At 39.6% G+C, this 24308-nt stretch overlaps 7 non-coding genes across 7 annotated transcripts; all 7 read left to right on the plus strand.

Annotated features, from left to right (window-relative positions):
• Positions 1 to 11707: 11707 nt before the first annotated feature.
• On the plus strand, positions 11708 to 11779 carry trnag-ucc (transfer RNA glycine (anticodon UCC)). The gene has a single exon. It is a non-coding gene; the product is annotated as a tRNA-Gly (tRNA).
• Positions 11780 to 13249: 1470 nt separating this feature from the next.
• On the plus strand, positions 13250 to 13321 carry trnag-ucc (transfer RNA glycine (anticodon UCC)). The gene has a single exon. It is a non-coding gene; the product is annotated as a tRNA-Gly (tRNA).
• Positions 13322 to 15782: 2461 nt separating this feature from the next.
• Positions 15783 to 15854, plus strand: trnag-ucc (transfer RNA glycine (anticodon UCC)). Its single transcript has one exon. It is a non-coding gene; the product is annotated as a tRNA-Gly (tRNA).
• Positions 15855 to 16777: 923 nt separating this feature from the next.
• On the plus strand, positions 16778 to 16849 carry trnag-ucc (transfer RNA glycine (anticodon UCC)). The gene has a single exon. It is a non-coding gene; the product is annotated as a tRNA-Gly (tRNA).
• Positions 16850 to 18792: 1943 nt separating this feature from the next.
• Positions 18793 to 18864, plus strand: trnag-ucc (transfer RNA glycine (anticodon UCC)). Its single transcript has one exon. It is a non-coding gene; the product is annotated as a tRNA-Gly (tRNA).
• Positions 18865 to 19791: 927 nt separating this feature from the next.
• On the plus strand, positions 19792 to 19863 carry trnag-ucc (transfer RNA glycine (anticodon UCC)). The gene has a single exon. It is a non-coding gene; the product is annotated as a tRNA-Gly (tRNA).
• Positions 19864 to 22239: 2376 nt separating this feature from the next.
• Positions 22240 to 22311, plus strand: trnag-ucc (transfer RNA glycine (anticodon UCC)). Its single transcript has one exon. It is a non-coding gene; the product is annotated as a tRNA-Gly (tRNA).
• The last annotated feature ends 1997 nt before the right edge of the window (positions 22312 to 24308 follow it).

Consider the following 24308-nt stretch of genomic DNA (forward strand, 5'->3'; position numbering starts at 1 on the left):
GTCGTGTCTTTAGAGGGCATTTAGCTGTGCCGCTCCGCCTCTTGTCAACAGTATAAGCCCCAGTAATGAGGTCGAAGCAGCAGTGTACCCTGGCAACTGGGGATACACTAACAAGCTCTCTTTTATTCTATTGTTCCTTATATCTCTGGACTGGTTTCTGACGTTGTTTGCTTTGTAACCACGTTTGCTTCAGCACGTCTGATATTCCCTTTCAGTACTTTACGATGGATTGTTCATCATCAGTATTGATTCTGATTCCTGTCTGATGTTTCTGTTGATGAGTGAGTAGCAGTTCATAGCATGATGGCCATATGAGAGAAGCAACGGGAGAAAAGAAGTGTTTTTCCTTTTCATCACCCACATGCCTGATGAAGGAGTCCATCAAACCCCAGAGCGAGAAATGACCTGCAAGAAAACTCGCCCGTGGAAAATTATAGTGTTGTCAACAATGCACCATTTAAATGTGAGACATCAATCCTCAACCACTGCAATCTATTTTCTGTTTTTAATTACAGTAGATGCCCAGGATAAGTAAATGAGATGCTATTAAAGGCTATCAAGGTCCACTAATGGGTATAATTTAGAAGAGCAGAAAACTTTAGATTGTGTTGCTCATTGCTTGGATTTGAACTTTGTCTTTCTTCTGCGTGGTGCTGGCCAGCCGAGGTGCTTAGTTTGAGATCAAAGCTCCTTTTTCAGTGTGTCTCGCAGCAATCATACACCATTATCTCACCGGGGGCTCGTACACCCCCCGAGAGATGCTATTGGATGTGAGGAGTATAGTGTGACCCTGAACAAACACACTCAGCCAGGTGAACTTTGCTTCAGTTCTAAAACATGCCGTGAAAATAAGATCATTCAAGCCTTTGCAGTTAAGCTGTTTAACATGTTTTAAACCATGGAAATATGAGCTGAATTTGAAAAATGTCAAAGAGGATCACCTTGTTCTTTAAAAATACCCACATTGAATTACGTGCATGCACCAACAGGACCTGTGGACATGCATTACTTTAATTCAGAGATGCCAGAGTGGGACTGCTACACACTGCGGCGCACGTAGCATTCCTTTAACAGTATACTCAGGAAGTGACCTGGCGCCGCTCCAAAAGCCAGACCAACTATCAAGCTTTGGGCCACACCCGGACTTGAACCGGTGACACTCCAGTCGCCAGCCCAATTCACTGTTATAATTCTAATTACCTTATATATGATGCTATGAATGGTTACAGTATATGTAATGTTATGTTAACTGGAGGAAAAAGACTATGCATGTGCGTGTGTGTGTGTGTGTGTGTGTGCGCGTGTGTGTGAGCGGGCTGACCTTCTACAAGATGGATGGGATCTGGGCTGGTACAGTTTAATTCCAGGCTGACTCCATAAATTTTCTCAACATATTAAATCCAGGTTAATTAGAAGTACATGCCTTCAGCTGGCCATGGAAACAGTCCTGGCAAGATGGAGCTGAACTGTAAAAAAAAAAAAAAGTACTTTGTCAATCAAGCCCAGTGAGGTCGGATTGTCTTTTATGTTGAGTGTTTATGTTAAAATGCCCATTTTAGCCCTATACAGACTGCCAGCTTGACTGCCGCCTTTGTAGGTATAAGAGCGGCGTTGCAAGGGCAAGATCGGCGGAGCCAGAGGGGAGAGAACGGCGCTGTGTGGATGTGCATGTCTGAATGTTCCCCCTCTTTCTCTACAAATCACACGACTGCAAGGCTGTAAGGCAATGTGAATTCATGGACTAGGCACCAATATTACAACGTTGCGGAATCAATATGAATGCACAAAGACGTAATGAGCTTAGTTGTGGCATTGTTTCAGAAATCCAATCTGAAAAGGGCTTTTGACATGAGAAATATTCATGTTAACAGCCTGGTTCAAAGAAAAAATCAGATTTGTCACCACTTGCTCATTCCTTTATAAGTTCACACTGTATGGAGATGATTTTTTTTAAAAACACATCTGTTTTGACTTTGTTAAGCCTGTAGTTGCTCACAAGTGAGGGTGTGGCTGATTTTAAAGTTTTTAAAACATTTGTTTATATAAAAATATAAATGAAAAATGTAATTAATTAACATCATCTATTTAACTCACCTGCTTACGTTTCATTAAGGCTTATAGTGATGAATAACTGAGGGGTTAGGCATTTTGAGTGACAGGTTGGCGCCGATGGCTGTCTGAGCCATTTGAGTCACCGTATACATGACATCATCGATATGACTTCCTTACACTTCAACACCAAATCTTTTCTCAAGTCTAGTGGTTGGTGTGTGCGCCCCCACGTACGGAGGCTTTAGTTCTCCAAACAGAATCTGACCTGTGGCTACCTTCACACAAGTCGTTCCCCACTGTCCCGTCTCAACTCTTTTTCAGGTAAAATCTTCACACATTAATGCTTATCAACATCTTATGTAATTTAAACGTTGAATTGGAGTATTCACATTTTATGTTGTTATTTTTTGGGAGTTCCATTCAGACTCTGCGTTGTGTTGTGATTTTAGAAATACTAGTATTTTCCCACTAATGTCATCAACAACATGTGACCTCACTTTGTGGCATGTTTTTGTTGTACAGTCATCGTTTAGTGGAAGCAGAAATGAGAAACAGGTGTACGGATTGTGGGCTATTGAATTGAGTGAAAGTGTATGTGAGAGAGTTCTTGTTTTTCTAAGATCACCACAAACCTGTGATGAGGCCAACCAATGAGATATTCACATCTGCGACTGATTATTGTGAGGTAACAACGCTTTATGCGGGACGGGTCCTCACTGGGCCAGTAAGAGTGATATAACCAATAGTCAATATGGCCATGGATTATGGATCATCAGAAACTTCTGAGCAGTGATTGTAGCACAAAACCTGCTTTTAACCGTTATCCAGGTTCAAATCTGACGTATTAACAAATAAAACTGGCTGGTTGAAAACATTTCACTTTGGATGAAGCCAGTGTCGCAGGAAAAAGCGAACCACTTCTGTTCCTTACACAACATATTTTTAAACCCTAATGTGATACAGCTGGATAAACTTTGAGTGTGATCTAATTCAAATGGCTGTTTGGCATTAATTAACTGTGGCATGTCTGCATCATGCTCAACCTTTTCAGCCTTTGTGACCCTGAAAACATGCCATAGCATATCAGTTTCTATCTAACTAACTACGTCTCGTGCAGCAAAAGCAGAGCCGCGCGTAAAAATGAACTATATTTCATAAAGCCTGTGTCTCTGTGCCTCGAAGGAAGAATAATGGCAAACATAAATAAAGCAGCAGCTCAGCACGCTGTGTAGCCGAGAGAGAGAACAAAAAACAATGGTGCTTATAAGTCAGACTTTTGTTGACAAAAAAGGCTTTGCACGCAAGAGACCAATGACAAGAGAAAACATGAAAGAATGGAGGGGATGACAAGATGAGAGCAGAGACAGAATGCTAGTGAAAGAGAGCTTTTCTGTGCCTATGATCAAAACAATGTTTGTGTTAATTGTCATTTCTTCAGCTGGACCCCTCCTGACATCAAATAATGCCCAATTTTAAAATGTTAAAGGAGTAAAGGTTTCGTTTGATAGTCAGCAGTAATCAGTTTTAAGGTTTAAGGCTAGACTTTAGATTGCAGATTCATTGGTTTTCTCGAGCATCTGATGCAATTATGGACCGTTACAACCTAGTGCACCAGGCGGATGTGGCTCAGTTGGTAGTATCTCTCAAGTGGAAGTTCAAGGGTTCGATCCCCAGCTCCTGCAGCAATATGTCCGATGTGTCCTTGGGCAAGACACGTTGGCGGTGTATCAATGCCAATGAATGGAATTAGTTACTTCTGATGGTCTCACTACATTAGCAACCACGGCCATCAGTGTGTCAATATGAACATGTGGCATGCGGTGTAAAAGTGCTTTGAGTAGTCAGAAGACTAGAAAAGCGTTATACAAACTCAAGTCTATTTACTGAACCAGATTTTGGAATCAGAAATGTTTCTGGTTTTCAAAGTTTGTGCAGCATTGTCCACTTATGTTTCAGAGGACTGGAAAACTTTCATTTGGAGAGCAAAAGGGGTGGAGCCACAAACAGCCTTAATGCAATCCCTGAAGCCATCTGCAGTTTTCAAATGACAATTTGGCTTCAAATAAGGACCTTAAGGAGAGATCTGGTTCATCTCAACTAATGATCTGCACTATGACGTCCTCTCTTAACACTCTGTTCTCGATTCTCAAGTTTGTCAGACTGTAAACAAAGGCCTGAAACAAGAAACAAAACCAGGGGCACCGGTGGACTAGCTGTTAGTAGAAAAGCTGTTGACCTCGAAGCGGGTGGCCCGGGTTGATTTCATGCCTGTGGCTCCACTCTGTCTCACCCTGATTTCTATCTCTATCCACTGTCGTGTCTCTCAAATAAAAGTCATAAAAGCCCAAAAATAAATCTTAAAAAAAAAGAAAAACAAACAGTAAAAGGTTATTAAAAAAAAGGCTTCTATCAATTTGTTTCAAGAGTTATTTCTGTGAGTCGATTATTCGCTTCATTCTTGATCCCACTGACCAACTTTCTTATCAAGGGAACTAATTCAAAAGAGCAGAGTACTGGTCCTATTTCAAGTCTAAGAATAAACTTATGAGTTAGACATCAATTTGTCTGGAATCAGGTGTGTTGATCAGCGTCTGTGTGAGTGTTTCTATTTTTACTGATGATTTTCTATGTGCCAAGTGAACGTTGATCTGGATCTATTTTCTAAAACTGTTTGTGTCTCAGTTGGTCTGTTTGTGTGTGTTTATGTCTCCTCAGCCTTTATGTGTGTGTTTGTGTGTGTGTGTGTGTGTGTGTGTGTGTGTGTGTGTGTGTGTGTGTGTGTGTGTGTGTGTGTGTGTGTTTGTCAGACAGGCAGTTCATACAAATCCCACCACTTTGGCTCCACAGCTGCTCTGTCACTGTCAGATCTTGTCAGCAACACAGCAACAGCTTGGCCTGTCTGGTTGCTGACTTTCTGTCTGATGGCTTGCCAGATCCAGGGTGGTCTGTACCACAGCATTCATCCTTCTTTGTCAGCCCTTGTTGTCAGGGGGGACTCTGCAGATTTAGGAGAACGACCTCACTCATCCTCAGTCCATCCATCCCTTCTTTTCTTGCCCTCCTCCTCTCTCATCTCTGTCACTACCGATGCCAATCATGGGAAAAACCCTTTCAACAAATGTCCAAGCAGCATGGCTCTTCACAGAGACATTCTGTTCTTTAAGTGCATGTGATAAATATGAAACAAGTGTGTGCATGAGGTACTTCTTTGCGCAGTAGACCCATTGAAACAGCCCAATCTGTTGTGTAAGAATGATAGGACAAAATGCTGTTACACATATAGGTTTCATAAGCCCTATTTAGACTGTCGCTTCAAGCTGCAATATTTATGCCCCTGTGACGTTTTGCCTTCAATCTGAAGTGATCCCACCTCTGTGCCGCCTTTGAAGGTAGTAACAGAGGCGAGACGGTTTCAGCGGAGCCAGTGGTGTGCGTGCATGTCTGACGTGATGTCTGTCTGGAGAAGAAGACACACAATTAATCTCCCGAGAAGAAATACATTTTTTACACTCTGTTACACTGGACATGCGCTGATGCACTAATGGAGATATGTCAGAGCGAGGGGCTGCACACAAAAGAGCACAGGAGCAGTTGGAGTTTTGTTGCATGGCTCAAAGGCATCTCAGCAGTCATCTGGAAATGAACTGGCACCTCTCCAGCTACCCTGTCCCAAAGTCAGCACTCTCATATTTCATATATTTATGAGAATATATTTCTTGAGTGCAGTAGCCAGGAACCAGTCACATGATTAACCTGAGGACGGCTCAGACAGTCATCCAAGTTATCGGCCAGTTATGTGGAAAGAAGTCAAGTTTAATTGAATGACCACACAGCCTCAACTGGTGGAAAACAGCATGGTCAGTACCGCTTGTTTTCCAATGCATGCAACCCACATGAACACATGATATATACACATCAACAGTAGACCACTGTGCAATATATTCAGAAATGTGCACATTATGTAGCTCTTATGTGGCTCAGAGTGGGCAGTGAGCTCTGTGGTCTAGAAGTTTGTAGTTAGTTAAATAACATGAAATGAACACTTACACACAGGGCTTGTATGGACACCTTCAGCATTTAGACCTTCAGTAATAATTCTATTAAATATACGTATATATAAATATTTTTTCTTATTAAGCTTGTTAAATCAGTAAGTGGTGCATTAACTTGGAGCAAGAATGGTGTAATTGCAAGGAAGTTTGTTTTGGGAATTACATGAATCAAACCAATATCAATTTGATTAGCCAATCCCTCTAATACCCAGATGAGGGAATCCCGTGCACAGCCAACCTACACCTTCTCAGGTGCTGGTCGGTTGCACTAACATCTGGTGTAAAAATAAATAATCCGAGGCAAACACAGAAAATGACTTACCTGGCACTTTATTGTGAGAGAACCATGCGTTTCACCTGCAGCTTCCTCAGGTTCGTCCGGCATAATCACATGGGCATACACAGGTGTGTTAAATACATATGATCACTGTAGATTATTCCCGTTCATAGCCTCAAAGGAGAACTAGAGCGCGGATCACTCAACATGACATCATTCATATCATCGTCATAGTATATCAAAAATGTACATTGAAAAATACAAAGCATTTCAATAATAACATCAATCCATTATCTTTTGCTGTTCGGGGTTGCTGGGGGCTGGAGCCAATATCAAAATAAAACCGGTGAAATGTAGAACAACATGGAACTGAAGCAATCAAGTTTCTTGCTTTTTCTTTGTGCAGCCTCTGTGTGGTTATGGGATGTTATTGCTTTGGAAATTGTTCCTTTTTTGAATAGGAAAAGTAGTTGAAATGAAGTTGCAAACCTATGAATTATAGTGTTGGGAAACCACAGTATTTGCCTTGCGGGACATGTGGCATATGCATGTGCTGAAACTAAAGCAGATGTTAAAAAAAAAAGAGCAACAAAAAAAAACTCAAGAAAGAGAGAGAGAGAGAGAGATCTAGAGTTTTGACTCGCCAAACCTGAGTGATGTGTCTCCGTATCATGCTCGGCTGTACGTAAAGTCCCTCCAGTTCATTTTTAATTCATGACTAAGCCTGTGCAAGAAGCCTGGCAGACCTTGTACTGTTTATGAGCCACTGTTAGCCAAGTTGAATAATTAAAGACAGAGGTTTCCTCTCCATTGCCATTCAATGTGTGCTTTGGTAATTTACATAATCAGTCAGGTGGAGATACAAAAGGAGGCTTCTTACAAAATAACAGCTGCCTGCAGAACTTGGAAGCTACCTTACACTTCTGTCTTCAGAATGTGACAGCTGGTGAAGCTACACAACATGTTATGTAAAGTTTGTCTGCTGGCCAGGCATTCATGCACCTCATCTGGGTGTACTTTCCCCAAGTGAGGTAATGTTTTGCAATCCCCTCTCCCCAAACTCTCAGAGCAAATCATTTTGCAATGTCATTTAGCGCGGGGTTATTTTTGCAAGTTTTCACTCGAGAAAATCGAAACAGCTCCGTCCTTCGTTTTCTTCCTTTGATCTGTGCCAGATGTTGCCCTCATTCTGTATTTGTCTCCTCTGCTCAGTCTGTCCAGTTCACAATAAACATTGATTTCTCTGAGGCCTTCTCATCACAGCTTCAGACTCTGCGTCGCGTTGCTTAGCCATGATAGCGACCAAACAAAAACAGGTTTTCTGATTTGTGGCCACTTGTGAGAAAAGAAGGGTGGAGAGGAGGAAGATGACATCAGTTACATAGATGGATGTCCTCTTCCCCAAGCCCTTGACCCCTTTTATTGAGATACTGGAAACATTTTGTCAAATTCCTCCCTGGAAAGACCACAGTGGTTTAACAACAGCTGGATCTCGGTGGTGAGGAGCTGAAACATTGTGAAGAAAGACAAATTGTGCAACAGCAAAGTACTATTTTTCAAAGACAAAGAAGTGATTCTTCTAGTAGAGGACAAATATCCTCATTTGTAAACAGAACTGATCAGTTTTTGCAGTGGTAAACATCTATGTTCCTTACAGAGAAGACAGGATTACAGCCAGACGCCTGTTGTCCACGTGTTTGGCAGTCAGAGTTTGTTTTCACCACAGCCTTAACTTACTCTCCGCCTTCAGGCACACATGCAAATTAACATCTGGAAACATATTGCCAACCCTGACATGGACAGATGGGTGGAGCCTATCCTTCCATGTCCCTGGAGCAGCGTTCAAGGACTGGATACTTAGGTTATAGAAATCTTTACCTCCTTGTTTTAAGGCCTATTGTCAGACAAATACAGCATGTTAGCTGTAAATAATTTTCATGTGAACAGCCAGCAGCTTGTACATACCCTGGTCGGTTATTGTCAAAGAAGGAGCTGCATGACTCCAGGAAAGATCAGAAAATGTTGTTTGTGGCACTGCACAACAAACAGATGTTGCAGATGTGTTGCCAACTATCCCAAAGGACTTTTTTTCCCTTTCCACACTCATGAATCTTATGGTAAATGGTAAATGGACTTGAGCTTGTAGAGCGCTTTTCTACTCTCCCGACTACTCATACCGCTTTTACACTGCTTGTCACACCTACACATTCACACACTGATGGTAGTTGTCGCTATGTAGTATCATCCATCAGAAGTAACTAATCCCATTCATACACCACCAGTGAAGCAGTGGGAGCAATAAGTGTCTTGCCTAAGGACACATCGGACATGTTGCCCAGCTGGGGATTGAACTTCTGGTTGAGAAGCGACGACTGTAACAACTGAGCCACAGCCACCCTTATGAATCAGCGCTCTATTATACAGGCCTACTTCAACTTTTTCCTTTATCATACAAATACAGTATATGTAGGCCTATATATATATATTTCTACATATAGGCTATACCATCATTTGCAGACAGATTTGCCAGCATATTATATTAAATGAATATAGATTACATAAGGTACATTATCAGTCTAAGAATCTGTAAATTTAGCAGATTTTGTTTAGGATTAATTTAATACTACAGGCAGGCCCAAGCAAAACAATTGTTATGAATTAACGTTGTGGTTTTTAACAAGTCTATAAACTTAAAAGACAGATTCCTTTCAGGTTTGGTGAAAAACCTAAATCGATTTAAGATATGCCTTTGTAAATGTACTATAAAGTTGTTATATTCACTCAACCATTTATCTTGTTAACTTGTTCATGGATATGTTAACAGTCAACTGATCAAATGGTAAAAACAGGCATTTCAAACTCGTATTGCCCTAATGAATGCAATGTGTGGCTCTTTACAAAGTACACTTGTGCTGTAACATGAAACTGTAACCATCGATTGTCAATTAAGGCACGTGATGACGTCACGTGATTCATTAAGGGTGCCCTCAGAAGCGCACACGCGGAGTCGGACTGGACAAAGGTCTACTTTAGCCGAAGTGTAGCCTAATGGTGGCGTAACCCACTCACATTTAGAAATAAAAACGTCAACAACCAAAACCACAGACAGGTGAAGGTGTTGCTAAAAGGCGACGTCACAGGCAAGTCGCTGCTAAAGACAAGTTAGTCGTAGTTAACTTAAGTTAGCGAATGATTGAATCGCCTAATAGCTTTTTCTTCTGCACAGTTTACTCGATTTTTCTGACTGTAATTCTGAGCTCCTGTGTTAAATGGTAATATTAAATGTTTTGGAGAAGGAAGGAGCTTTAATTAACTAAATATTTTAATAGAAAGTTTATAAGCTACACAATTACATTTTTGTAATATTCTCTTTGTGTTTTTGCATGTGTGCATCGCATGAGTGGCAGCACCTTTGAAGTGTGGCTGGACATTTGAGGATTGTTCAAACCACTGGAGGTTATAGAGGACATCTATCTTCTTCATGTCAAGGCCTTCAAGGTATAGTTCATCAACACTCACATCACATCACACTGTGTCCCTTTTTATTGCGCAACTATGACTGCATGCACCTTAATGTTTGAGTCACTCATGGTGATGTCAGTGCAACCACTGCCATCTTGTGGTCAAAATGTGGAACTAAAAAGGATAGGGACATTAAAGTAATACACGTGCTTGACTTAATATTGACTTGAGGGCAGTTACAGAGGTTGTTATAATGTTTTATATAAATTGGAATTTTCAATTATAAGTCATGATAAAAAAATATATAACCTTGGCAGTAGACACAGTGCATCAGTTCATCAGGTAAGTGAATAATACAACTAAAGCAAAGGTGAAAATACAGGTTATACACTGAGGGACTGAGCCACTAAGAATGTATTGCATCTGCGAATAGCACCATGAATTGCTCAGAAATAGCACCTGCAATCTGCCCCGTTGTATCAACCGATCGACAAAATACTTTACACTAATTATATGCCAGTGTTAACACACCCACAAAGTTTTCCTGCTCCGTGCAGTCTGCTTTTGTTTTGCGTCTTTTTCCGTTTTTTTTAATGCCAGACTTGACAAATCTCAAATTAGTGTCAAATGAGTTGTAGAAAAAAGTTTACTCTCTAAATGGAGCAAGTAAGGGTCCAAAGATGTGCACAGATGTGGATGAAGTGTGAAGTCGCTCATGGTTACATTAATAATAGTAATGACAAAATATCATAGAGAGACTTAACAGATCATTTATTTCAAAGTCATACAGAGGCAGAATTGTTTTCCTGATCACTGGAAAGTGTGCATGTCACAGTTATTATAAATGCTGAGCCCCAGTTACCACCAGCTGAGTGCAATGTGCCGTCCTTTGGCGTTCAATTGAGTAAGCGGAGAGAGAGAGAGAGAGAGAGAGAGAGAGAGAGAGAGAGAGAGAGAGTGCCCTAATAGTACATGCGTCTCCATGGAGTTAAACGGCCTCACTATAACTGCCTATTGCACTTAGTGCTGGTCTTTGTCAATTACATGGTATTTGCAACAAGGCTTATTTGAGAGGAAGGGGGTCATTTTTCACCAACTTTTTGAATATTCCCGAATTTACATGCATGCAAATAGGACAGGCGCACCAAGGACGCTGTCTGCTTGGCAGTTTGCATGCATTTCATTGAATTGCTCGTTATTTGTGGAGTACATTCTTCATTTTTCTCTTGTTTACACAGGTTTAGTCCCCCCGAAGGCAGCACAATCCTTTTGTTGATCAGGCCCTATGAATTGAATTTACATTATTGCATTCATTTTAGACCTCAATTAATCGGGATTAACTAGTCAATGCTGAAAATCATCAATGTGAAAAATAAAGCATCAATATGAACTGGCCGATTTAAATAAGAGAAGTTTAACTGTTTGACAAGGTGTTGTCAGGGTTGTTCAAAAACATCCATGCCATTGTCACAGCAGCTTGTTGGGTCACTTTCAGTCATTAAATGAATCTGAGTGTTATGTATGAACTTAGCTTTCTTGGAACTTCAGGTTAGTTATGAGTTCTTTACCCACAAACACTTTCAGCAAAGAAAGTAAGAACTGAGAAGACGGAAACTAAAAACAACTCAGCCTATCTGCTTTGACCTCTCCTTAGTAAACCCTGCATGTTTTCAGTAATAGTTTTATCGAGTGTCAGACACTGAATAAGCTGCTTTTAGAGAACTAACAAGTTACAACTTCTTCTCCTCTCTCTCTGAGTCCCTCCCTCCTCCTCTCATCAGCTCCTCCTTGTTTTTTTTCCCTCTCCTCAAACTCTCACACTGAGGTGACTGGTGAGTTGGCAACAGAACTTTTCTTCTTCAGCGCGATGGTGGTATAGTGGTGAGCATAGCTGCCTTCCAAGCAGTTGACCCGGGTTCGATTCCCGGCCATCGCAGATTACATTGTTTTCTTAAGGAAGGACAAAAAATGACTTTAAGTACAATAGAAAAAAAGGATAAATGGATAATAAAACAAATGCTGGAATAAATACATACATGAATACATGAAGCAATGTGTCAATAAATAAACATAGATTTACTTCAAATTGTCCTTCGGTTTTAAGTAGTCTGCAGGTTGTTCTTCATGTGCAGGTGTTTGTTATCAGGTAACATAAAGAGACTAAACTGTGTGTACTTTATTAGAAATAATACAGTGTGTATTTCTGTGAAAACAGACTGACAACTGAACAGTGATCAGCCGTTTCAGTGGAACGGACGTCTCATGTCTCTTAAAACATATTTCCTTGTTTCCTCTCTCCTCTGCATCATTTCCTTGCATCTCTCCATGCATCTCTGGTGGGCGGGACTAAGACGCAAGTGGAGGAGGCAATAAGTGAGGGATGCATGCATGCAGTTATGGGAACTGAAGCGTACCCTAAGCAGTGTTTCCAGTGTTTACAGTGTTGGGGGGGTGGGGACAAGCCGACTCGGCGACATGACGACGCAAACACTTGAAGGAATCTTGGTGTTCATGTGTTACTTTTAATGACAGATGTCATTTTCTATCAAAAAGGTATCCTTAAATGACTTCTTTCCCTGATTTCTGACTCTATCCACTATCATATCCCTACAATAAATGCACAAAGAGTCCAAAAATGAATCTTATATTTTTATTTTTTTACTTGACCTTCAGGGGGGGGCGGGGGGCGCCCCCGCAATACAATGGTCGAGGAAACACTGCCCTAAGGGACGTCATTAGCCTAGTACTGGCTAAAATTAAGCTAATAGTTAAAAATGTGAGGAATCGATTGCTTCTGTCTGGGTTTACAAATTGAACAATCCTGCTTCAATTCAATTCAGTTCAATTCAATTCAATTCAATTCAATAACAAGTGTTATCTCAAGACACTTTACAAAAAGCAGGTAAAAAGACCTTACTTATTGTTATATTACAAAGACCCGGCCTATCCATCATGAGCACTTTAGCAAAGCAGCAAAGTTACAGTGGTGAGAAAAAAACTGTCTTATTAAAAGGCAGAAATCTTCGGCCGGATCCCCGACTCATGACGAAACAGCCTTCACAGGCCTAGACTGCACCGGGGTTGGAAAGGGATAGGGGAGAGATGGGATAAGATGCAAGAAGAGGGATAGGGAGCAAGGGGGTGGGGGGAGGCAATCCGGTGGGGAGACAGTAATAAGGACTTGTATTAATTTATTCATTCATTTGTTGAATTATCTGCTCTTAAGTCATTTTTGTCCCTCATACTTAAAAAGCTGCTTTCACAGAACTAAAGAGTTACAACTTCTCCTCTCTCTCTGAGTACCTCCCTCCTCCTCTCATCAGCTCCTCCTTGTTTTTTTTCCCTCGCCTCAAACTCTCACACTGAGGAAACTGCTGAGTTGGCAACAGAACTTTTGTCTTGCATAGCGATGGTGGTATAGTGGTGAGCATAGCTGCCTTCCAAGCAGTTGACCCGGGTTCGATTCCCGGCCATCGCAGATTACGATGTTTTCTTTAGTAGTACAAATAGTGAATGTAGGTCCAATGATTAAAATAGTGACATAAATCCCATAATTAGATCCTCTCATCTTTGTTTCTCTGTTTTCTTTTCACTCTGGTTGGTCGTTGAGCTGCAGTTATTTAAATGTCACTTATTCTACAGCTTTGCATTATACATCAGGTATCATATTCACTAGAGTTTCAGAGACCGTAACATGAAAACCCTCCTGAGAATCTACACTCCAGCTTTGGCGCTCAGCCTTTGGAGATTCATGGGAGTCATCTACAAACACTTTATGGAGCAATGCCACTTGTGTTTTTAAGCAAAGTTCTGGGCAAGTGGTTAAGGTGATGGATTTGAAAGCTGTTGGGGTCTCTCTGCCCAGGTTTGAATCCCACTCTGCTCACAACATCACACTGTTTCAAACTCAGAAAAGAAGTTTCAACAGATTTAACAGAACAGATGTGAGGTGAATGTTTCTGCATTAGAAGAAGGTGGAGATTTGACTAAATGTAAGTACTGAAGTTAATGATTAGCTTGTAGTTATCTCCCAGTGTCAGAAGGTTGAGAGTGCACAGCTTGACTGTACACTCTTTAATAAACCTGAGAGACTGGTCTACTTAGAAGTAGTGTTTGTTCATTAGGTCATTTTGATGCAGGTCACTTTCAAAGCAGGACTTAAACTTGTTATTACTTCTTAAAGGCTGCTTTTTAGATCTCAGTACTTCTTCCACTGTCACTTATTTCTTTATCTAAAGCACGTCTTTTTTTATAAATCTACCTGCTCATCTTTATTCTGCAGAAGAATCCCCCTAGACCCCTTTACTTGTAATTTCCTTTGGTATTTTTCAAGCTTGGTAGGATAAATGTATATCAGCAAACATAAACATACCAGAAATGACAAATATACACACATTTAAGAGAAGTCAGGAAGTGTCTTTGATGAAACATTAAAGAGCGTGTAGAAACAGTCTGTAAATGGAATAAACACTTTAGAAATGGAGATCTTGTGAAGAAGTGAAAAGCAAAAGAAGCAATGCCATATAACACTTAAGATTGGGATAATGCTAAATAGCAGGATGACAACCATGCTGAATCTAAACAATGCAACGTAGTAAAGAGAAACACAAAGAAAATCACGTCTGATACATCTAAATCATGCTTTGCAGGCTTGCCATGATCTGCTGAGCTCAGAATGAACTGATTTAGTTTTGTAACATTTAAAGATTGTGCCTTGCTTAAAATCTAAATATATTGTGATTGCTGAAGCCTGACGTTTTTATTATGTTTTTAAATTTACATTCTAAATCGAGACCTGTCAAACACAGGATTCAAACATAGACAAAATAGGGCTGTCAATTCAATTTTAAATCGGGATTGTTGCTAAATTTAAAAAGTGAGCTGGATTTTAATGGCAAGTTGCCATTATTTCTTAATTTAAAAAAAAAGTTTGGCTTATATTCTTATTTTTGTTTGTCTCAATCTGAGAATACTTTACTTGCTGTTTGAATTCAATCCAGCTTTTATTTTGAAATAAATTAGGACCTTCTTGAAGATGGAAGGCTAGGACATTAAATGAACAAATCAGCTCTAAGGAAGAGTCACAAAGTGAAATGTTTGATGTCATAAGGTCAATATTACTTAAGACTTATGAGGCGAGCTTTCTGAGAGTTTTAATAAGTGGAATGAGACATTTAAAGAGGCAGCAGTGAATGAGACATTTAAAGAGGCAGCAGTGAACGAGACATTTAAAGAGGCAGCAGTGAACGAGACATTTAAAGAGGCAGCAGTGAATGAGACATTTAAAGAGGCAGCAGTGTTTGTTTTCCATCACTGAGACTACAGGGAGACACTGGAGAGGATGATCTACGGTGTGCCTGAAAGGACAAAATAGCATGAGGTTAATTATGATTTACTTGTAAATGCTGACAGCCCGAAAAAAATTCATCAATGTGACATTTTTAGAGCAAAAAAAACAAAAACCTAAAGAGAAATCAGAAGATTTGAGTAAGAGAAGTTTAACTTTATGACAAGGTGTTGTTCAAAAACATCCATGTCATTGTCACAGCAGCTTGTTGGGTCACTTTCAGTCATTAAATGAATCTGAGTGTTATGTATGAACTTAGCTTTCTTGGAACTTCAGGTTAGTTATGAGTTCTTTACCCACAAACACTTTCAGCAAAGAAAGTAAGAACTGAGAAGACGGAAACTAAAAACAACTCAGCCTATCTGCTTTGACCTCTCCTTAGTAAACCCTGCATGTTTTCAGTAATGGTTTTATCGAGTGTCAGACACTGAATAAGCTGCTTTTAGAGAACTAACAAGTTACAACTTCTTCTCCTCTCTCTCTGAGTCCCTCCCTCCTCCTCTCATCAGCTCCTCCTTGTTTTTTTTCCCTCTCCTCAAACTCTCACACTGAGGAAACTGCTGAGTTGGCAACAGAACTTTTCTTCTTCAGCGCGATGGTGGTATAGTGGTGAGCATAGCTGCCTTCCAAGCAGTTGACCCGGGTTCGATTCCCGGCCATCGCAGATTGCATTGTTTTCTTAAGGAGGGACAAAAAATGACTTTAAGTACAATAGAAAAAAAGGATAAATGGATAATAAAACAAATGCTGGAATAAATACATACATGAATACATGAAGCAATGTGTCAATAAATAAACATAGATTTACTTCAAATTGTCCTTCGGTTTTAAGTAGTCTGCAGGTTGTTCTTCATGTGCAGGTGTTTGTTATCAGGTAACATAAAGAGACTAAACTGTGTGTACTTTATTAGAAATAATACAGTGTGTATTTCTGTGAAAACAGACTGACAACTGAACAGTGATCAGCTGTTTCAGTGGAACGGACGTCTCATGTCTCTTAAAACATATTTCCTTGTTTCCTCTCTCCTCTGCATCGTTTCCTTGCATCTCTCCATGCATCTCTGGTGGGCGGGACTAAGACGCAAGTGGAGGAGGCAATAAGTGAGGGATGCATGCATGCAGTTATGGGAACTGAAGCGTACCCTAAGGAACATCATTAGCCTAGTACTGGCTAAAATTAATATAATGGTAAAAATGTGAGGAATCGATTGCTTCTGTCTGGGTTTACAAATTGAACAATCCTGCTTCAGAGTAATGTTAGGACCAACCACTTAATTTATTTTTTCCTTGTACAACAAGGAGATACGAGTACAGACAAATACACGTGGAAATGAATACATTTGACAAAATAAATACATTACAATGTTTTATTCATTTATTCATTCATTTGTTGAATTATCTGCTCTTAAGTCATTTTTGTCCCTCATACTTAAAAAGCTGCTTTCACAGAACTAAAGAGTTACAACTTCTTCTCCTCTCTGAGTACCTCCCTCCTCCTCTCATCAGCTCCTCCTTGTTTTTTTTCCCTCTCCTCAAACTCACGCTGAGGAAACTGCTGAGTTGGCAACAGAACTTTTCTCTTGTATCGCGATGGTGGTATAGTGGTGAGCATAGCTGCCTTCCAAGCAGTTGACCCGGGTTCGATTCCCGGCCATCGCAGATTACAATGTTTTCTTTAGTAGTACAAATAGTGAATGTAGGTCCAATGATTAAAATAGTGACATAAATCCCATAATTAGATCCTCTCATCTTTGTTTCTCTGTTCTCTTTTCACTCTGGTTGGTCGTTGAGCTGCAGTTATTTAAATGTCACTTATTCTACAGCTTTGCATTATACATCAGGTATCATATTCACTAGAGTTTCAGAGACTGTAACATGAAAACCCTCCTGAAAATCTACACTCCAGCTTTGGCGCTCAGCCTTTGGAGATTCATGGGAGTTATCTACAAACACTTTATGGAGCAATGCCAGTTCTGTCATTAAGCAATGTTCTGGGCGAGTGGTTAAGGCGATGGACTTGAAAGCTGTTGAGGTTTCTCTGCGCAGGTTTGAATCCCACTCTGCTCACAACATCAGACTGTTTCAAACTCCGTAAATTAGTTAGCACCTGTTGTTTCTCCAACAGTGGAGTTGTGAGGTAAATGTTACTGCATTAGAAAAAGTGGAGATTTGACTAAATGTAAGTACTTAAGTTATTGACTAGCTTGTAGTTATCTCCCAGTGTCAGAAGGTTGAGAGTGCACAGCTTGACTGTACACTCTTTAATAAACCTGAGAGACTGGTCTACTTAGAAGTAGTGTTTGTTCATTAGGTCATTTTGATGCAGGTCACTTTCAAAGCAGGACTTAAACTTGTTATTACTTCTTAAAGGCTGCTTTTTAGATCTCAGTACTTCTTCCACTGTCACTTATTTCTTTATCTAAAGCACGTCTTTTTTTATAAATCTACCTGCTCATCTTTATTCTGCAGAAGAATCCCCCTAGACCCCTTTACTTGTAATTTCCTTTGTTATTTTTCAAGCTTGGTAGGATAAATGTATATCAGCAAACATATAAACATACCAGAAATGACAAATATACACACATTTAAGAGAAGTCAGGAAGTGTCTTTGATGAAACATTAAAGAGCGTGTAGAAACAGTCTGTAAATGGAATAAACACTTTCGAAATAGAGATCTTGTGAAGAAGTGAAAAGCAAAAGAAGCAATGCCATATAACACTTAAGATTGGGATAATGCTAAATAGCAGGATGACAACCATGCTGAATCCAAACAATGCAACGTAGTAAAGAGAAACACAAAGAAAATCACGTCTGATACATCTAAATCATGCTTTGCAGGCTTGCCATGATCTGCTGAGCTCAGAATGAACTGATTTAGTTTTGTAACATTTAAAGATGGTGCCTTGCTTAAAATCTAAATATATTGTGATTGCTGAAGCCTGACGTTTTTATTATGTTTTTAAATTTACATTCTAAATCGAGACCTGTCAAACACAGGATTCAAACATAGACAAAATAGGGCTGTCAATTCAATTTTAAATCAGGATTGTTGCTAAATTTAAAAAGTGAGCTGGATTTTAATGGCAAGTTGCCATTATTTCTTAATTTAAAAAAAATGTTTGGCTTTAATTCTTATTTTTGTTTGTCTCAATCTGAGAATACTTTACTTGCTGTTTGAATTCAATCCAGCTTTTATTTTGAAATAAATTAGGACCTTCTTGAAGATGGAAGGCTAGGACATTAAATGAACAAATCAGCTCTAAGGAAGAGTCACAAAGTGAAATGTTTGATGTCATAAGGTCAATATTACTTAAGACTTATGAGGCGAGCTTTCTGAGAGTTTTAATAAGTGGAATGAGACATTTAAAGAGGCAGCAGTGAATGAGACATTTAAAGAGGCAGCAGTGAATGAGACATTTAAAGAGGCAGCAGTGTTTGTTTTCCATCACTGAGACTACAGGGAGACACTGGAGAAGATGATCTACGGTGTGCCTGAATACCTCCCTCCTCCTCTCATCAGCTCCTCCTTCTTTTTTTCCCTCTCCTCAAACTCTCACACTGAGGAAACTGCTGAGTTGGCAACAGAACTTTTCTTCTTCAGCGCGATGGTGGTATAGTGGTGAGCATAGCTGCCTTCCAAGCAGTTGACCCGGGTTCGATTCCCAGCCATCGCAGATTACATTGTTTTCTTAAGGAAGGACAAAAAATTACTTTAAGTACAATAGAAAAAAAGGATAAATGGATAATAAAACAAATGCTGGAATAAATACATGCATGAATACATGAAGCAATGTGTCAATAAATAAACATAGATTTACTTCAAATTGTCCTTCGGTTTTAAGTAGTCTGCAGGTTGTTCTTCATGTGCAGGTGTTTGTTATCAGGTAACATAAAGAGACTAAACTGTGTGTACTTTATTAGAAATAATACAGTGTGTATTTCTGTGAAAACAGACTGACAACTGAACAGTGATCAGCCGTTTCAGTGGAACGGACGTCTCATGTCTCTTAAAACATATTTCCTTGTTTCCTCTCTCCTCTGTATCGTTTCCTTGCATCTCTCCATGCATCTCTGGTGGGCGGGACTAAGACGCAAGTGGAGGAGGCAATAAGTGAGGGATGCATGCATGCAGTTATGGGAACTGAAGCGTACCCTAAGGAACATCATTAGCCTAGTACTGGCTAAAATTAATATAATGGTAAAAATGTGAGGAATCGATTGCTTCTGTCTGGGTTTACAAATTGAACAATCCTGCTTCAGAGTAATGTTAGGACCAACCACTTAATTTATTTTTTCCTTGTACAACAAGGAGATACAAGTACAGACAAATACACGTGGAAATGAATACATTTGACAAAATAAATACATTACAATGTTTTATTCATTTATTCATTCATTTATTGAATTATCTGCTCTTAAATCATTTTTGTCCCTCATACTTAAAAAGCTGCTTTCACAGAACTAAAGAGTTACAACTTCTTCTCCTCTCTCTCTGAGTACCTCCCTCCTCCTCTCATCAGCTCCTCCTTGTTTTTTTTCCCTCTCCTCAAACTCACACTGAGGAAACTGCTGAGTTGGCAACAGAACTTTTCTCTTGTATCGCGATGGTGGTATAGTGGTGAGCATAGCTGCCTTCCAAGCAGTTGACCCGGGTTCGATTCCCGGCCATCGCAGATTACAATGTTTTCTTTAGTAGTACAAATAGTGAATGTAGGTCCAATGATTAAAATAGTGACATAAATCCCATAATTAGATCCTCTCATCTTTGTTTCTCTGTTCTCTTTTCACTCTGGTTGGTCGTTGAGCTGCAGTTATTTAAATGTCACTTATTCTACAGCTTTGCATTATACATCAGGTATCATATTCACTAGAGTTTCAGAGACTGTAACATGAAAACCCTCCTGAAAATCTACACTCCAGCTTTGGTGCTCAGCCTTTGGAGATTCATGGGAGTCATCTACAAACACTTTATGGAGCAATGCCACTTCTGCTGTTAAGCAATGTTCTGGGCGAGTGGTTAAGGTGATGGACTTGAAAACTGTTGGGGTCTCTCTGCCCAGGTTTGAATCCCACTCTGCTCACAACATCACACTGTTTCAAACTCTGAGAAGTAGTTAGCACCTGTTGTTTCTCCAACAGTGGAGTTGTGAGGTAAATGTTTCTGCACTAGAAATTTGGAGATTTGACTGTAGGTAAGTTAATGATTAACTCATAAATATCTCCCAGTGTCACAAGGTTGACACTGGGAGACCAGTCTATTTAGTTTCATCATTTTGATGCAGGTCACTTTCAAAGCAGGACTTAAACTTGTTCAAAGTTATTTCTGCACTGTGGTATTACTACTCTACAAAAGGATTGATCATAAGTCTGATAAGAGATACAATTCTATCCAGAACTTTTCATTTCAGCGTGATGGTGGTATAGTGGTGAGCATAGCTGCCTTCCAAGCAGTTGTTTTCTTAAGGAGGGACAAAAATGACTTTAAGTACAATAGAAAAAAAGGATAAATGGATAATAAAACAAATTCTGGAATAAATACATACATGAATACATCAACCAATGTGTCAATAAATAAACATAGATTTACTTCAAATTGTCCTTCGGTTTTAAGTAGTCTGCAGGTTGTTCTTCATGTGCAGGTGTTTGTTATCAGGTAACATAAAGAGACTAAACTGTGTGTACTTTATTAGAAATAATACAGTGTGTATTTCTGTGAAAACAGACTGACAACTGAACAGTGATCAGCCGTTTCAGTGGAACGGACGTCTCATGTCTCTTAAAACATATTTCCTTGTTTCCTCTCTCCTCTGCATCATTTCCTTGCATCTCTCCATGCATCTCTGGTGGGCGGGACTAAGACGCAAGTGGAGGAGGCAATAAGTGAGGGATGCATGCATGCAGTTATGGGAACTGAAGCGTACCCTAAGCAGTGTTTCCAGTGTTTACAGTGTTGGGGGGTGGGGTAAAGCCGACTCGGCGACATGACGACGCAAACACTTGAAGGAATCTTGGTGTTCATGTGTTACTTTTAATGACAGATGTCATTTTCTATCAAAAAGGTATCCTTAAATGACTTCTTTCCCTGATTTCCGACTCTATCCACTATCATATCCCTACAATAAATGCACAAAGAGTCCAAAAATGAATCTTATATTTTTATTTTTTTACTTGACCTTCAGGGGGGGCGGGGGGCGCCCCCGCAATATAATGGTCGAGGAAACACTGCCCTAAGGGACGTCATTAGCCTAGTACTGGCTAAAATTAAGCTAATAGTTAAAAATGTGAGGAATCGATTGCTTCTGTCTGGGTTTACAAATTGAACAATCCTGCTTCAATCCTGCTTCAATCCTGCTTCAATTCAATTCAATTCAATTCAATTCAATTCAATTCAATTCAATTCAATTTTATTTGTATAGCGTCAACTCATAACAAGTGTTATCTCAAGACACTTTACAAAAAGCAGGTAAAATAGATTACTCTTTGTCTGTTAACATTACAAAAGAGCAGGTAAAAAGACCTTACTTATTGTTATATTACAAAGACCCGGCCTATCCATCATGAGCACTTTAGCAAAGCAGCAAAGTTACAGTGGTAAGAAAAAAACTGTCTTATTAAAAGGCAGAAATCTTCCCCGACTCATGACGAAGCAAGGGGGTGGGGGGAGGCAGACCGTCCATCAACAATCCGGTGGGGAGGGGGGGGGGTTCAGAGTAATGTTAGGACCAACCACTTAATTAATTATTTCCTTGTACAACAAGGAGATACGAGTACAGACAAATACAAGTGGAAATGAATACATTTGACAAAATAAATACATTACAATGTTTTATTCATTTATTCATTCATTTGTTGAATTATCTGCTCTGAAGTCATTTTTGTCCCTCATACTTAAAAAGCTGCTTTCACAGAACTAAAGAGTTACAACTTCTCCTCTCTCTCTGAGTACCTCCCTCCTCCTCTCATCAGCTCCTCCTTGTTTTTTTTCCCTCTCCTCAAACTCTCACACTGAGGAAACTGCTGAGTTGGCAACAGAACTTTTCTCTTGCATTGCGATGGTGGTATAGTGGTGAGCATAGCTGCCTTCCAAGCAGTTGACCCGGGTTCGATTCCCGGCCATCGCAGAATACATTGTTTTCTTAGCGGAAAAAGTGCAGATTTAGAAGAGGTGTGACCCGTGTTCAGAAAAAGTGAAATAAACAGTTAAACTCTGTCCTGCAGGTCAGAGCTTTTCAATTGTTGTGCACACATTGAGGAGTCTCTCAGCAGTTTTAAACATCATCAAACACGTGTGATCATCCTGTCAGACAGCGCAGCATAACTTAAAGTAATCCTATATTTTGGTTCTAGTTGCTTATTTCTTAATAACTTTAGAACAACCTCTAAGAGGGAGGGAGAGAGAGCTTATACAGATGTGTAAGAGCGTGCTAACATAACAGATGAGAATTAAACATCAACTGATGATTTGTTCTAAAGTAACAAAACCCTGCAGACTGCAGTCTCTGTTTTCAGACTAATACTGTCCAAACAGCTCAAATGTTCATTGAGTGTGCATATGCACTTATGCTTGTCACCTTCACTGCTCTGTTTGTTTTAAACAGGACATGCCTGTTAGAACTTTCACTGCAAGGGTTGAAGGGTTGCCATCTGCTCAAGTGTGAAATCTTCTAAAATCAGTAAGAACTACTGTTAATACTATTGAAGTATTTACAATCCTGAGTGCAAAGATTAATTCATGAAATATGAATTTGCACAGCAGGTAGTGTGATGTCATCATATAGACTGACTTCTCATTACACCCCTATCTAAAAGTAACCTCCAGCGCCCCTGGTTTGCTTGCACTGTTAATTATAATGGAATCAGAAAGGAGAAGGAGAAATCTTAGAGAGAGAGAGAGAGAGAGAGAGAGAGTAAGGGTTAGTATGTTTTTGGTTTCATTAAAAAACTTGATATGCTTCTTTTAAGTCATAACACAGAAGAGTTAGCTCCTCTGTTCTGCATCAAAACATCAGATCTTGTGGAAACTGCTCAGGTCTGAAATAAAAATGTACCATTATTGCTTGAGTTGATATCGTTTTTTTGGATTTTACAACTCATGAATGAGAGAACGAAGACAGGGAATGACCTTTCTTTCAATTCATTACCAGGCTAGAGGAAGCTCTTTATGAAACCATTTTTATTAAAACAGTGAAAGGGAAAAACTTTTAGTTTGCAACATGTAGAGAAAATGCCTGGCATATTAAAGATCTTAAGGTGATGTGTTTTTATAATTCTTTTGTAGCATAGCTGCCTTCCAAACAGTTGACCTGGGTTCAATTCCCGGCCATCGCAGATTACATTGTTTTCTTAAGGAGGGACAAAAAATGACTTTAAGTACAATAGAAAAAAAGGATAAATGGATAATAAAACAAATGCTGGAATAAATACATAGATGAATACATGAAGCAATGTGTCAATAAATAAACATAGACATACTTCAAATTGTCCTTAGGTTGTAAGTTATCTGCAGGTTGTTCTTCATGTGCAGGTGTTTGTTATCAGGTAACATAAAGAGACTAAACTGTGTGTACTTTATTAGAAATAATACAGTGTGTATTTCTGTGAAAACAGACTGACAACTGAACAGTGATCAGCCGTTTCAGTGGAACGGACGTCTCATGTCTCTTAAAACATATTTCCTTGTTTCCTCTCTCCTCTGCATCGTTTCCTTGCATCTCTCCATGCATCTCTGGTGGGCGGAATAATGAGTGTTATGTTGTGATGTTTTTTTTTAGTCTGCTTTACAAATCCCAAGGTGTGAACGAAAGCAATTCAAGAAACCCTCACAAGTCATGACATTACTTTGAGCAGAAGACAAGTAGGGCACTGTGAATGTTATAGTCACAGCTCAACTTTGGGTCAAGGATTGTTGTTTTCAATGTGCATGAGTTATGTGTCTGTGTTGCAACCCAAATGCCAATTTTTGTGAATCTCGCCTGACTGTTTTTGCCGCTCTGTAACTTTTAGCGATTAAAAGAATGACAAGAATGTGGTGAAGAAAACAGTCTGACTCCAGCAGGGAACATCTCTGCATTAACCCTTTAAAGGGACCAATATTTCATTTTTTTTTTTTACAGTTGCA

The sequence above is a fragment of the Labrus bergylta genome, chromosome 20 (assembly GCF_963930695.1).
Source record: "Labrus bergylta chromosome 20, fLabBer1.1, whole genome shotgun sequence".
Lineage (NCBI taxonomy): Eukaryota > Metazoa > Chordata > Actinopteri > Labriformes > Labridae > Labrus > Labrus bergylta.